Genomic DNA, 14,156 nt, shown 5'->3' on the forward strand with positions numbered 1-14,156 from the left:
AATATTTCCGAAGAAAGAAAGGAAAAATCAGTTTGATCACCGTAATTAAATTGTTCAACCGCAATCTTCATCACAAACTGGATCAGGAACTCAGAAAAGTGTGTTGAATTCCAAAACACAGAGACGGGGAGAAATTGGAAAAATGTCAAGTTATAGTGCATAAGGTGCAATAATGATCCTTGAAGCTGGGAAGATTCCTTGACAGTGGCTTTTGGGCGGATTTGCCACCACTGTCAAGGAATTATCCAAGAAAAATGTAGTAGACCAGGTAATAGGTAGAGCAATCAGCATATCAGAGATGACCCTAGTGCTCGGTATACCATAGCGCACATTGTATTCCTCAGCCAAAAACAAAGGGAATAACTCCTTGGAGAATTTCCACAGGCAATGATCCTTGGCTGTAGAGATGTGAAAAGTGAAAGACTAAACATGGCCACTTCAGAGAGAATTGAGATCCGACATGCAATAATCAAAGACATAAGAATGCACCAGCTGAAAGGGGAAAAAAAAAATGAAATTCAAATAAGTACTAGGGTTTCAACTAGGCTTGCGCCAGACCATGATGAGAACGACCCTAGTCAGCACACTCATTTAGGTGGAGCTCAGCTGTTGAGCTTGAACTAAACTTTAAAGACTCGGTCCATGGCCATATCTGGGAAGAGACAAATCACCCCATGACAAAGGCCTGTTTCAAAGCTGAAATCATCTCTAACAAAGTTGTCATAACTATCATTGTGGGCTTCTTGTAACAAATTTCATTGCAATTAGGAACCATCCCAAATCTTGCTTCAGCTCCACCATGGTTCTCATGCGCAAACTACACTCCTCTTATAACACATGAATCCCTCCCTCTGAGCCAAGTGAAGTAATCAGGCTCCAAACAAACATTGAAATGCCCCTTCCAACTTCATTCTCTCTCCTCCCTGTCTTCCCCTGGTTCTGTTTATGGAGATTATGACACATCTTTCTCTCTCTTCCTCAACTCCTTCCCAAATTTCAGGTATCTGCAAACTTTTCCCCTGGAAAAAATGACTTTGATTAATGCTCAAACCTCTCAGTGTTGGTTCCTCAAAGATTTGAAGACTGTAAATCTCTGCCTTAGTAAGGTTTGAAGGACTTGGGGTTATGAAGTTTTCTGAATTCAAACCTTTCGATCACCAAGAGAATATCTCTAAACTACAAGAAGTTATCTTTCTCACTCTAACATGGAGCTTCCCATCTTCTCCAATTCAGTTTGCAATGGCTCTCTCCCATCAAACGAGATTATATCTGATTTCAACTGCAAATGATATGATGGAACCAGCCTTACCGGGAAATTGCTCTGAGATCAAAAGCCTCACTCCTCTAAATTCGAAGAGAAAGAGCATCAAAGTGTACAACAATTTGGCAACATTAGAGAGCCAGAGAAGGTGCCATGCATCCCTTTGAGCGGAACACGCATAACCAGAGTGTTGGGTTGTTTGGAGAGAGAAAATAGAGTGGCAAAGCATTCAAGCAAATAGAGTAGTAGCTATTCAAGACAACCCCTTCAACTGGTTCTCGTCCAAACAAATATAACAGAAAGAACAATGAGATTTTGCGGAGTGTCAGTTGCTATAAACCTTGAAGTCATGGACTGGTATAAAGTATTATTGGTTGAGATGAAAGATAAAAGAGATGAGGAACAGAGGATAAGGCCACGAATCTGTAACACGGCCGGAACATTGGCCTGGACCATATATTTTCCTCATTTTACAACACAATAAGCTAAGATCAAGACCACAGCGAAGGACAACTGTTAAAAAATCGAAGAGATCACTTCCCGTGCTCATATTGCTTGCCTTTGTTTCACTCTCTAGAAATTCTCAAGTGTCTTGATTTCTCTCTCTAGAAAAACACTGTTTTTTGGAGATGAGTTTGGGATTATTGAGGTAATGAAGTGGGTTTTTTGGGAGGATAGAGGAAAAGCAGGAAACCCCGTTTAGAAAGAGAATGATCAAGTAACATAACTGAAACTTCCATGGTTTGGATTGCCAGATTCTTAGCCAGAAAAACCAGTCCCGGAGATTGAAAAATATTTTCTGGCAGATTAGGTGGAGCTTTCGGGTTAAAAGAGGCTTTCAAATATCAGAAAATGGGAAAATGGGAAATATGAGAAAGTGAGTTAGAGTTCAATAATAATGGGACCAACCGATCAACCAATCCTCTGAAACTTTTGATATTCAAAGTATCAACAGATTGATGCAAAAAATAGTGGATTTTCTAGAGAAAAAAGAAGAGAGAAAGTGAAAAGAGGGGAGACGACAATAGGAATAGGGAAGAGAATTGAGAAAAAGGGAGGGTATTTAACAAAAAGATGGGTACAAGAAGAATGGGACCAACCATACTATGGAAAAAAAAAAAGGGAGTTTTGAGATTTCACTCTAATGAAAAGGAATGAAGATACAGTTGAAAGACAGCCAATGAAGAGATAGGGAGAGGGTGACCACGACTGGAAAACTCACCAGAATATGAGCCAGGAAAACCAGTCCAGCAGGGAATAGGTTGTTCTCGTGGAGGTAGTCTAGTCCAGAGGAAGACTAGAGAATGAGATTGTGGGTTTATGGGGGTGGGGCGTTAATAACTTTATAGAGCCATCAAAAGAATTTCATCCAAATGGTTTGGTTGGATCCATAAGTATGGTAATGTGGCTGGAGCACATCTTTAAGGAGGTTCAAATGGAAAATTTTGCCTCAGTCATGAGAGGGAATCTACATCCGAAATGGTTTAGAGTGGGGACCAAACAATGGAGTCATTCCACAAAATCCATCAGGACTCAAATCAACTGGGTTTCAAAGGTACTTGTAATGCCGCGGTACCAAAAGTGGAGGGCAGCACACAACATCGAAGACCTCTAACCTGTTAATTTAGGCTAAGGCTCTCTCTGTAGAACACTAAGGAACAATATACTATACAAGTTTATCTGAACATGAAGACAGGATAGATCTTAGATTCCTAGTTGAACATAAGCAGTCTGGGCTGGATGAAGGCTGTAGAGAACAGCATGTGCTTCCTTTCACAGTTCTAAGTAATCCATATGGGTCTCCGAAAGGTTTTGCTGATAACTCTAAAGGTCTAAAAAACGAGATTCCCCCAACCATTCCTAGTCACTCTCATTGGTGAAGCTTTTCATTGATCATCTAAAGGTAAGCCCCATTTGGACCCTTTAGAAGGTTTCACAGTGGAGATGACATGCATAGTCAATAGGCTTGCCTTTTGCAAGCCTTCTTTGTCAGCTTGACTTGAGCAAATAATGGTCATAAAATGCTAAGAAGAGTCTCCTGCCAAGGAAATAAAGTAAGAAAGATTTTGAACATAGGGTATTAAAGTTTCTAAGAGGACATCACTAGAAGGTTAACAAGATAGATTCCTTTTACATATCTAGCTAGGTCACCCTCAATTGGTAAGATCAAACGAGATTTTGAGATCCACTGGTGGAATGATATAAGAGGAAGTGAGGAACCAATATAGAAAAACAATCAACAGTTGGTACAACTGCACCCATCCGATCCACCTTAACCAACCCCATATACTGTCCTGTGTCCATATGCTAAATGATGTAGGTGCCACAATGAGAGTTTAGTATCCAATAGAGGTTGCAAGGCAGTGAAGACAGAGATTTCCGTCTATTAATGGAAGTATGCAAGTCTGAGATGCAAATTGATTGCAGATAAAAGGTAGGAGGAAGTGGGCTCTAATCAGCAATGGCATCAAATATTTTGGGAGTTGTATTGAATCCAAATATGCTGATTCATAAACTGCAGTGACAGGTCATAATTTCAAGCAGTTCATCTGGGGACCTTAACGTGTAAGGGGCATTATTAGTGTTGTTGAGACAGTCAATCAGGCTATTCAGCTTTACCTTTGGAGATTGTAGGTTTACAGGGTTCACGATGATGGCCAGGGCAATGATTGAGAACTTGGTAATTCTTTCCTAGAATTTTAGGCAAGGTTTCAAAAAACACTAGGGGCTGGGCCGCCAGCGCTCAGGCAGGCTCTCTGAACCTCAAGCACCCTGTAGTACAAATTCTTTAGATACATATATGCATCTATTTGTGTCAATTTTGTAATTTATAGCATTTGAAAATATTGTAACATACTTTTTTATATATAAATATGTGAAATACCTCATGTTGACAATAAACTTGCTCAAATTTTCAAAATTCACAAAATTTAAAAAAGTCTAATAGGCTATGTATTAGTCATAGTCTCCAACTCTCCATATTCCATAATGAGAGAAAAGTTTAGGAAGCTTCTTCAAACCACAAAAAATACTTTTGATTCTCATAAATAAGTAAAGCTAAGAGATTGAGTGCATATGGAAGTGTTCTTTTAACTTTGGAGGGTTGAAAATAACCCTCATAACCTATTTAATCCTTTTGGCGGGGTCAAAATTACCCCTTTTGCCCTTTTGGGCACCTTTAAAAATCGAAAAAAAGGCCCATGTCCCTAGGCGTTGGCGCCCGCCAAGGTCAAGCTGCCCAAAATGGGGCACCAAGGTCTAGGCGTGTGGTTAGAGGTGTCTTGGGCACCTAGGTGCGGGGTGACCGTTTTTTGAAACTTTAATTTTAGGATTGCATCCTATGATCCTATCCCAAGGCCAAAGCCTCTAATTGATATGAGCGTAGAAAGGATTCAGTTAAGCTAGTGTCCTAGTTCAAGAAGAACTTAGGAGAGATCTTAGGGACAAGGAGTTTGTCCCATAGATTGTTTGGCAGATTAAGCCTCTCATTTCAAGATTCAATCTTATTGGTAAATTTGGAATTGGGATAGTTTTAAGGATTTTCTCAAAAAAAATCATCTCATCAACCCCTTAAATATGTTGATCCTTCTAGGGGACAATTATAGTCCGAAAAGATATAGGGACTTACGGCCTCACTGAGGACATGGCCCTTAATAGAGCAGAATGGAGAACAAAGATTCATGTAGCCGGCCCCAATTAATTGGGAAAAGGCTAAAATGATGATGATGATCTTTCTAGGGGACAATTGATCTCAGATATCCAAATACTATCAAGGTGTTGGTCAATGGATGGTTGACGACATTGGATAAGGTTCTTACACTACTCAAGAATTTGTTTGTCATTCTTACCAATGCCAAGGAGTATCATATCAAGGACTGCCACAGAACATTTCCGATGCATTTCAATGTCAGGAGCTAGATGTTAAGGTAAGGATGAAGAAGCGAGCCGTGCAGCAAGTGTATCAGTAGAGCGATGGAGTCAACACTCCAGTTGTGAAGTCAAAGAATAGTTCCTTAACCCTTGCTTGCCAATCCCCTATTCGCTCGACCTAAAACCCTATGCCTTATTGTCTTTAGTTCGATTTGCTAGTGACCGGGAATCTCTCATATCCTTTTCCCCACTGAACAAGGCCTCCATTCTTTCGATGAAGCAACAGAGATTGATGAATCGGATAAGCCTCTATGGATCCTAGTGGTGGAGTAGTAGGCTCTAAGGCTCATTCATATCCCGTGGATTGGAGATACTTAGTAGATTGATGGATACTTGTGGTGCCGGAGATGGGGGAAGGAATTAATGCAAAGGTAGGATCCCCGTATGAAGGAATGAATGCCATGCCAGGACAAGCATAAGAAGAGGCCCCCTCCTTTCCCTACCCTTTTTCATTCTCTTTTATCTGGCTCTACCGAGGAGTGAACGATTCAACCATTAGGAGACACCCGAGAAATCCTAAACATTTCTTAATGCGTTTCTAGCCCACTATAAACTCATAACACCTCTAGACTCATTCATCATCCACTATTAGCAAGTCTTTGGCCTGCTCAATACTCATTTTTAGTCAACTAGAAAAGCACCCCCAATCAATTAGCAATCACTATTGACTAGTTTCTAAAACGAAATTTCAGTTAATAAAAACCAACGTCAAGGCTATGTTGTATCCATATCATACATATCATAGCAATGCATGTAGAAACGTCACAACCAGGTCATAGAATGTCAAAACCATGCAACACGATTGTCATACCCAAAGCGGTACCAACTTTTTTTGTTGCTACTCGAAGCCAAACCAACAAAAGCACAACCAATACTCCTTACATAGGAAAGAAAATAACAACACCCTCATCCTAAGTTTCATCCCCTTCCTCTTCAAGACCACCCCAAACAAGGCCCCCTCTCTTGCCACCTTAAATTTCCCTTCTGTCAATACAACAATTCCACATTCTACATAATGCAGAATGTTCATTACATAATCGCCTATACAAATTATTAGGATAAATATTCAATGCCGAGAAATAATGTCATTGTTGGCCTTTCTTCCATACAAATACCCTACCCACCCCTTAAAGTAATGCTTCCATCAACCTTCCAAATATATATACAACTCTGCCCCAATGGTTCCCCTTCTCACTCACTATTTTACCTAAATTCTCCTGGTAACTGATAAAGGTGAGGTACACATCGTAAAGGTCACAAATTGGCATGGAAAGAAAATAGGTATCCAGGGAAATGTGCAGTGTGGGATTGATGCCCTACTAGGACTATCTAGAAGAGATATCATAAACAGCGTATGCAAACTCAGCCGGTTCCGGGTGGAACCGGCCTGTTAGATCGGAACCGAGCATAGGCCAGTTTCGGTATTGGCCGGTTTTGGTTATCCGGACGGATATGTTAAAAATAAAAAAAATTAAAAATTAAAAAATAATAAAAATAAAAATTAAAAAATTAAAAAATTAAAAAATTAAAAAATTAAAAATTAAAAAAAATAAAAAATAAAAAAAATTAAAAATTAAAAAAAATAAAAAATAATATATATATATATATATATATATATATATATATATATATATATATATATATATATATATATATATATATATATATATATATATATATATATATATATAATCTCAAAAAATAAGGAATCTTTTTGTAATACATATTTGAATTTTTATCATTTTGGCAAAGATTGGAAAGATTGGAAAGTGTTATGGCCATGAATACTTATTTTTACATTTTCCCAACTTTTTTGGAAAATTTTAAAAGTACCCCTAGGCACTAATTGATTTTATTAAATCCATTTTTTTCACCAATTTTCGACTTCATTTAGATGTGCTTTGTTTAATCATACTTTAAATATATTTTCCATATTGTTTTTGTATTTTTTTTAACACTTTATCTACCAGGCGGAACTTGGCCGGTTAGACCGGTTAAACCGGCCAGTTTACCAGTTACTCGGAATCGGCCCTTGGCCGGTTTCCGAAGCCGGTTTGATTTTTTGAGCACTGATCATAAACATTCGATTTTAAGAAACCATTTGGTAAAGGCACAAAGGTTCTTGAAGCTTGGAATTCAAACTTTTGCTATATGGCACCACAGTCTCTCTCATGAAGTCTTAAGCTCTGATCCCTACAGATCCCGCAAGGATTACAGCCAAATAGCTGATATAATCATGAATCCAAATATTAACCCCCATCTTATACACAGTTCCACAGTCCTGAAAATTCTGTTACTGCATTATCTACAGATGGCCCAAAAAATAAGGACAAAATCTATAGAGTGGCTGATCTGTTTGGTGAGAAACGCGTAACATCCAGGAGCAATGAAAGTTCACTACTAGGTTTGGCATCCAAAGATAATCACTGCAAAAGAGAAGTCCATATGCATATTGAGTAATCACAACAAAGTAATCACAAATCACAACAAAGTAATCAGATCCCCAAAGGATTCACCAACATCTTCAGTCTAAAACTTGCAGACAATGAATTTACTTAGAAACAACCTACAATATCTCAAGAGAAGGTGATCTAGTCAAACCCCCAGAAGCCAGATGAAAACTAACTGATTCAACTCCCTTCCTTAAGGTCTCTAATGAAATACAAACATGGCATTACAGCCTATTAATGCTCAAGAAGAGACCCTATAACAGAGCTTTCCTGCAAAAAATGCCAACAATTGACTAAGCTTACCATCACCTTCTAACCAAACTTAATGCTCTCTTGAAATTTAAATTTATTAAGCTCAACTTCAAACCACTCTACACCTTCATACCTTAGAAAATCTATCCAACTCTCTACCCTCCATAATGATCTTACTTGCCTCAGTAACTGTTTTCCATAGAATCTCTATGCCATTTTTCTTTTTGAAGCTGCTGTCAATGCCATTTAAAAAAGAAAAATGACTGGAGATTGTATATGCCATCTCCATGCCATTTTACCTAGAGGGACATTGTTTTCCAGCCTCAAAGACCTAATCACCAGACCCCCATGTCAGTTGGGTTTACACAAGTTCTCTCAGCGATTCAAATGAAATTCGTGAGACTCACAATTGCACAACTAAAGGAACTTCCTTGGAATCCTTTTGAGTTTCTCTACTACCTGCACAAGGATCTCTAATAGGTGCTGAAATAAAGCCCAGGGTGTCATCCAAAGATTTTAAGAGGCTCACAAGAAAGGCTTTCATTCAAAGACTAAATCCTAGCCATGAAAAAAGCCAACCATTTTGTCACCCTGACTAGCCTCAACATGTCCAATTAGATGTATGCAAGTTCCCTTCACAAAGAACCCACAGAATCTATAACTAACCCTGAACAGGAACAGGAAGCAAACAATAACCCAAGCCATGTTTAGCTACTTTAGTAAGCCCATCAATGCCCATGGACCAACATGATGTGCTATGTGCCTTGATGCAGCTGCAATGCGGGTGCATCACTTCCTATGAGGTAAAAAGAAAAAATAAGAATAAAATTTTTATAGAATAAAAAGAATAACACAAACATATGATTTATGTGATATACATTTCAAAAGCTCAAGACCAAATATAATGACAAAAAAAAAGAAAAAGAGTACGGACCTAGTCCATAGTTTCTAAATACAGCCGCATAATGCGTTAAGTGGCTGCATCAAAGCGGCACAGCCCTTGGACAATGTGTGTTCCCAAAAATCCCTCAAATGCAAGCATGAAAGCAACTCAAAGTCGCTAGTCGCCAGTATGAGTTTTGCCAAGGTTTCAAAAAATGCTAAGTGGCCGGCCTGGCACCCAGTGGGCACCTAGGCAGGCGCCCAGTAGTACAAATTCTCTATATATATATACACATATGTGTTGTCCAAACGCACATATATGCATATATTTATGCCAATTTTGGAAGTTATTGCATTTGTATGTATTGTAACATACTTTTGTATACACAAACATATAACATATCGCATGTTAAGAATAAATTGATACAAATTTTCGAAATTCAAATCATACAAACTTTTCAATAAGTTAAAAGTCTAATAGGCTACGTATTAAGAATAGTCTCCAACTCTCCATATTCCATAATAACATGACTCCAACTCTCCAAGTCTTCAACCAACTTACAAAAGAAGAAAACAAACAAAAAAATAGTCCAAAAACGCAAAAAGTCTAACATCCAAATGTCTAAAGTCCAAAACAAGATGTGCAATAAAGATGAAATACAAAACTACAAAAGAAGAGAGAGGACATCTCATCATTAGTAAGAATCAAACCACGAAAAAAAATTGATTATAGCTATGAAATTTAAGAAAGTGTTTTTCGTACTTTGAGGGGTGAAAATAACCCCCATAATCTACTTAAGCTTTTATGGGGGTCAAAACTAGCACTTTTTCCCTTTTGGGTTTTTTTTAAAATCAAAAAAAGGGCCACGACCCTAGCCGCTGGGCACCCAACCAGGTACAGCCACCCAGAATGGGGCACCCGGGTCTAGGCGTGCAACCCGAGGCCCCCTGGGTGCCTATGCAGGCGGTCTATTTCTTTGAACACTAGTTTTGCTAGAAAAATCAAAAATGAAAAAATAATGTCGATTTTGTTATTATTAAACCCCCTTAGGAAAACAAATTTGGGAAGAGGGGGGAGTGGACCATATTCCATTGCTCGTGGGCTAAAGTGCCCTGTTGTGCTGATGCACCTACTAGCGGGTACATCATGTATGCCCACTTAAACGAGCTCAAGCTCATTGCGTCCATATATTACGATATGCATCCAGCATCCATATTTGATAACTATGTGGAGAACAAAACCAATTAGATAAAAGCCTTCAACCACTTCCTATGTGCATTTCCATTTCCAAAATTTAATCGAAAAACATATAGAAAACGATATCACAGGCTTTCTCCAAATCCATCAGGATAACATCTAGGGAATGCTTCTTATGGGACTTCATCTGAGGTCCAAGGCAGCTAACCCTCAGTAAAAACTCCCGAAACTAAGGTAGCTAACCTTGAGCAAAGCTCCCAAAACTAGGTGATCTTCCCCCAAGGTTTATCCAAGATTTGACTTCTACCATATAAACTGTGTGCAATTCCAGTTCTTCAGTCTATGCCACATCCTTCTCCATTTCTGTTGTGATTTGCTCCAGTAGACACTTTATAATAAGCATTGTTCATAAAAACATACACTTATTGTCAGTTTCCCATTATACTTTCCATGTTGATAATGATAAAAGGTTGAGAGTCGGGCAAGCATAAAAACAAGCACAAGAGAATGAATATGATTCTTGCATTTCAAATCCTTAAGAAAGATGAGGTTCTCGAACTTGCTGATGATGGTGCACAATTGCAGGTCAACGAAATTCCGGGTGAACCAGCATTCATTCCCCATCATTTGAGAAGGGTTGTGACTAACGACTCGTCCGTCAACACCCACAGGACTGCTACTATATTAGAAGCCGATGTCGAGCAACCTAACCCAAATGTTGCTGGTACACCTGTGGAGGACAAGGTGCTGAAGATGCAAGTTATTCTCTTAAGACCACATCAAAGACAAGAGCTAATATGGACCAGCAGAAAAACAACACATTGAAGGCACAAAGAACCTCAAAGAGAAAATCCACTGTTGTGCAACAAGAGGGGGGGGGTCGCTCCCCAGGTTCGACCTCTTCCTCTTAATTATTTCTTCACTTTTTATCATGTCTATCGTGTCATGGAATATTAGAGGAATCAATACAGCTGGTCAAACATCAGATATTCGAAATCTTATAAAAAATTATGATGTTGGAATGTGCTTTCTTTGGAAACAAAAATGCAAGTTTCATTAGCAAGAAGATGGTCTAAGAGGCTTGGCTTTTATAATTCCTTTATGATCAATGAGATAGATGGAAAATCACGAATTATACTATTATGGAACCCCAATATCTATACTATTAACATCATTAATGTCCATGACCAAGCTACTATTGCCAAGGTGTCTCGACCTGCCATTGGACGACCTACCACTGGACTGTCGTTCATCATAACAGGAGTGTATGGTAGAAATTATGTGCCAGAGAGAGGTTTTGTGGGACCACCTACGGAACATCAAGTTCGGTATCATTAGGGCGTGGCTCATGCTTTGGGATTTCAATTCTAGTTTGGACCGGTCAGAGAAGCGTGGTGGTCGAAATGCAATTAGTCCAAACCCTGAGAGTTTTGCAAAAAATTTAGTGGACTGTGCCCTTGTTGACTTGGGTTCCTTGAGAGAGTGGTTGTCATGATCGAATAGTAGTTCAAGGTCTCGGTGCATCCGAGAGGGAATTGACAGAGCTCTGGCTAATACAGAATGGATGTTGGCAATGCCGAAGGTCAAGGTTGAACTCTTACCAAAAGGCACCTCAAACCACTTCCCATTACTTGTCTCCCTTGTCCCCACGCATCACCTGGCCCTAAACCTTTCCGATACTTCACCATGTGGCAGGATGCCTCGGATTTATGGACCTCATTAAACAATCTTGGCGGGTAAAGCTTGAGGGCACCCCTATGTATAGATTTGCAGCCAAACTCAAAAGACTGCATGGGGATATCAGTAGATGGAACAAAAGGACATTTGGACTAGTTGACACCAAGATAAGAGAGACCAGAAATAGGCTCTCGACCCTTCATGATATGTTCAATGAACATCCTGATGACCTTTCCCTTACCATGGGAAAAGCTCAGCTGACATCCCAATTGCAACAATATCCTGCACATGAGGAGAGTATGTAGAGACAAAAATCAAGGGAAATTTGGCTTAAAGAGGGGGACTCTAATACCAAATTTATTCATATGTCCACCATAGTCAGAAGGCGGCATGATAAAAACCTCTTCCTCAAAGGCTCCACCGGCAACCAAATTTCATACCCTAAAGCCACTGAAAGCCACATCATTGCATATTTTGAGGAGCTTTTAGTACCTAAGACACAGGAAGCCACTCTAGTGAGTCCCATGGCTGCAGATTACCTTCCAGATAGGTGCCTTACAAAGGAAGACTGTGATGCATTAACAAATGAAATTTCCCTGGAGGAAATTCGAAAGTGCGTATGGGATATAAAATCAGAAAGTGCACCGGGACCAGATGGCTTAGGGGTGGAGCTTTATTAGTTCAACTAGGATGTTATCAAGAATGATCTCTTAAGTGATCTTAAGGACTTCTTTGATAAAGGAAAGTTTCTCAATGCCCTTAATTCTACCTTCATATGTCTGATTCCCAAAGTCTCCTGCCGCACTACTATGCGAGATTTCAGACCAATTGACCTTTGTAATGTATTGTACAAAATTATTAGTAAGATAGTGGCAAACAGACTTAGAAGGGTACTTGATGGACAAATCTATTCTTGCCAGGCTGCATCTCTCAAAGGGAGGCTAATCACCGATAATGTCCTCATGGCCAGCGAACTAATCTCCTTGTGCCACAAGAATTCAGCCAGACCAAAGATGTGTCTTCAGTTGGACCTCAGCAACGCCTATGACAAGGTCTCATGGGGGTTCATATCCAACAGACTACATGCAATGGGGTTTCTAGACATTTTTATAACCTGGGTTTTTCATTGCATCACTACACCATCTTCTCTATCTTGCATAATGGATCCCCTGTGGGCTATTTCAAGAGTAAGAGAGGCCTTAGACAAGGTGACCCTCTATCCCCATACCTCTTCCTCCTTGTCATGGATTATCTCAGTAGACTGATCGATGCCACTACTGTCGACAAATCACTCCCCCCTCCTTTTCCATCGGGGTGCAACCATCGGGGTGCAACTATGGAGTCACTCACCTCCTTTATGCAAATGACGCCCTCATCTTCAGGGAGGCTTCGACCTCAGCGACGAGGACCATTAGGTACATCATTGATGTTTTTTGCAAGGTGACAGGTCAAAAACTCAATCATCACAAGAGCAAAGTCATGTTCTTTGGGGTTAGTAGCAGTCTGAGAGCACAAGTGCTTCAAAAACATCAATTTGGTTTGAGGGACCTTCCGGCCAGATATCTAAGACTTCCCCTCTTTCATGGCCCCTTAAAGCATCCACACTGTCATAATCTTATTAGGAAGACCATTGCTCGGATTGGCTCATGGCAAGCAGTATCTTTGTTCTTTGCAGGACGATTACAACTCTTAAGATTAATACTTAATGCTTCTTCCATTTACTGGTTGCTCTCCTTATGTCTCCTAGCCGCACTTGCACTATGATTGAAAGAATCCAACGCAACTTTTTGTGGGCAAGGACTTCAGAGAATAGGGGTTTGCACTTGGTGAACTGGGATACTATATGTCAAAAAACAAAAGAGGGCCTTAGGATTCGTAGACTCCATGACTTTAATATGGCGGGTATGATGAAGATAGCATGAAGAATCATCTCCAATCCCTCCTCTCTCCTCTCCCGGTTCTTCAAACATAGGTACTCACCCTAAGAGCTGCACACATGCTTGGCGGGGTATACTAAATGGCTTGAGTAGATTGCAAGGCATGTAAGATGGATACTTCATGATGGCAAGCTAGTGGACTTTTGGGCTGACCCATGGCTTTCAGAGTCCTCCTTATGGGAGCTATATGGTGCCGATGCTCACGAGACCTTTGGGAACCTAGCAAAATCTAAAGTCTCAGATTACATTGAGGGTACACCACAAAAATAGACTCTTCCGATACCTACCTCTACTCCACTCATCTGTGCATGGGAGGAGATTTATTCATTTATGCTCCCAATCTGCCCCTCTTTGAACTAATTGGTATAGATTCACTCAACCAATGGCAAGTTCTCTGCTAGTGATGCTTGGGATCATATCAGACAAAATGCACCCATACAACCAGCTTTCAGGGCTCATTGAAAAACCCCATCCTATGCTAGAGCAAAGTGGTTTACTTGGTTCACTTTGCATTCCCGATTACCCACCACGAGCCTCCTCCAGTCTAGGGGCCTCCCTTTGGTCTCTGG

The 14,156-nt window shown here is 39.9% G+C and overlaps 1 pseudogene; it reads right to left on the reverse strand.

Moving 5' to 3' along the window:
- Positions 1-341: 341 nt before the first annotated feature.
- On the reverse strand, positions 342-5,552 carry LOC148783169 (auxin efflux carrier component 1 pseudogene; annotated as a pseudogene).
- Positions 5,553-14,156: the final 8,604 nt, after the last annotated feature.

Source organism: Amborella trichopoda, chromosome 2 (genome assembly GCF_054954075.1).
Source record: "Amborella trichopoda isolate Santa Cruz 75 chromosome 2, AtrichopodaSantaCruz75HAP2 v2.0, whole genome shotgun sequence".
NCBI classification, from domain to species: domain Eukaryota; kingdom Viridiplantae; phylum Streptophyta; class Magnoliopsida; order Amborellales; family Amborellaceae; genus Amborella; species Amborella trichopoda.